We start from the raw sequence: 2,500 nt of genomic DNA on the forward strand, positions 1-2,500 counted from the left end.
AAGAAAACAAGAAAAACGAAGACAATTGGAGGAAAGAAGAGAGAAAAAAAAGGAGGCGGTTTGAAGAAGAAAAGGTAGAGAAATATCGATTACTTGAAGAAGATAGAAGAAGAGAAGATGAAGAGAGAGAAACTAGGCGACAAGAACGCGAACTAAGAAAATTGGAGATGGAAGCCGAGCTGTTGAAACAGAAAGAGGCTATTGAAGCCGCAAAAAGAGAACATGAGCTGGAAATTGCACGTTTGGCTGTGGAGAGTGCTGACGGGCGTCCTGAAGTGAGAGAGGATCGGGCTAAGGCACCTAAACTCCCCTCGTTTGTTGATGGTAAAGACGATTTGGACGCGTATTTGCAGAGGTTCGAGAGATTTGCCGAGACAGCTAAGTGGAAAAAAGATGGATGGGCATCGAAGCTCAGTGCTCTGTTGTCTGGACGGGCACTAGAAGTGTATTCACGTCTATCGGAGGACGCAGCTAAGGATTATGACAGGGTAAAGATTGCGTTAATGAAGAGATATGACCTTACCGAAGACGGCTATCGTCGAAAATTTAGAGCATCCAAACCGGAAGTTGACGAAAGTCCGGAGCAGTTTTATTGTACGACTGGACAGATACCTGTTACGGTGGCTAGAGCTTTCGAATACTGCGCGAAGCTTTGGTGGTCTTAAGGACTTGATCGTGAAAGAACAATTTATTGACTCTTGCCCTAAGGATTTGGCAATTCACCTGCGAGAAAGGGCACCAGAGACTCTAGCAAAGATTGCGAAGATCGCTGACCAGTACTTGGAGGCTCATGGTAAACACTTGTTCAGCTCAGCGAGCAGAAAGCCAACAGTGCAGCCTGAGAGGGACGAAGCCAAAAACATGCAGATTAATCCACCAGCTCTGCATTGCTTTAAGTGCAACACCCGAGGTCATAAAGCTGTCAACTGCCCAACCCTAACAAGAAAGTGTTTCCTATGTGGTAAGCAGGGACATGAAGCTAGAAACTGTCGATCAGGTGGACGCAGATCAGGAGGACAAAGTAAGGATGGTAACCCAGTGCAGCGTGGTCAAGTGAGTGCCAGTTGTTTAGTTCAGCCACCTGAGGATAAACCTACTGATGAAGAAGTTAAGGCCTGTATTAAAGATGATAAGTTGCTGTTAGCCTGTGGTAAGAAGATTCCATTGTTGAGTAGTGCTTGTGTTGAACCGTTGACTGGAGTGAGAAGTAAAATGCCTGTCGTGAAAGGTAGAGTTGGAGAGAAGCCCGTTGATGTCCTGAGAGATACTGGTTGTAGTGGAATTGTAGTAAAGAGGGACCTTGTGTCCGAGGAACAGTTTACTGGCGAATTTAATGTTATGCTGCTCATTGACAATACGGCAAGGAAAGTTCCCATCGCAAAGATTGATGTTGATACACCTTATCTCAAGGGCCAAGTGGAAGCGCAGTGTCTTCCCGATGCTGTTTATGATTTAATTATTGGTAATGTACCAGGCGCAAGAGCCGCTGACGACCCAGACCCAAGCTGGCAAGTTCCCGTACAAGAAGCTTGTGCTGTAACCACGAGAAGTCAAGCTAAGAAAGCTGGAGAACATATTCCGTTGAAGGTACCAGATACCAAAGAAAGTCCTGTAGTTGATAGAGAAAAGCTCAAGCAAATGCAGCGTGATGACGAGAGCCTACAGAAATTTTGGGAGAAAGATGACGTAGTTGTGAGAGGCCAGGCTGAGACTTCATTTGAAGTGAAAGGTGGAGTTCTGTACCGCGTCTACAAGCACCCTTATGTGAACGGAGGTAAACCCCTGAAGCAGGTTATGGTTCCTGTGCAGCTGAGAAGTCGAATAATGGAAGTAGCGCACGGATCGATCATGGGAGGTCACATGGGAATAAAGAAAACGACTGATAAGATTCAAAGCGCGTTCTATTGGCCAGGCATTCAAGGGGAAGTGACTCGTTATTGCAAGTCCTGCGATGTATGTCAGAAGACAGTTAACAAGGGTTCCGTACCGAAGGTTCCCCTAGAGAAGATGCCATTAATTGACAAGCCGTTTAAGAGAGTAGCAATCGACCTGGTTGGACCTTTTGTTCCCCCGAGTGAGGACGGCCATAGATATATATTAACATTGGTCGACTTTGCAACTCGTTATCCTGAAGCCGTCCCGCTGAAGAACATTGATACTGAGACTGTGGCAGAAGCGTTGGTGGATATCTTTAGTCGTTTGGGAGTGCCTGAAGAGATCTTGAGCGACCTTGGTACGCAGTTTGTCTCTGAGTGTATGAAGGAAGTGATGCGGCTTTTGAGCATTAAACAGCTCACCACGACTCCTTATCATCCTATGTGTAATGGCCTGACGGAAAAGTTTAATGGAACAATGAAGAGCATGTTAAAGAGATTGTGCAGCGAACAGCCAAGACAGTGGCATCGCTATATTAACCCGTTGCTATTTGCATACCGTGAAGTTCCCCAGGAGTCTACTGGTTTTTCGCCGTTTGAGTTGTTGTATGGAAGAGCTGTCAGAG

The sequence above is a fragment of the Montipora capricornis genome, chromosome 1 (genome assembly GCF_036669925.1).
Source record: "Montipora capricornis isolate CH-2021 chromosome 1, ASM3666992v2, whole genome shotgun sequence".
In the NCBI taxonomy this organism is placed as follows: domain Eukaryota; kingdom Metazoa; phylum Cnidaria; class Anthozoa; order Scleractinia; family Acroporidae; genus Montipora; species Montipora capricornis.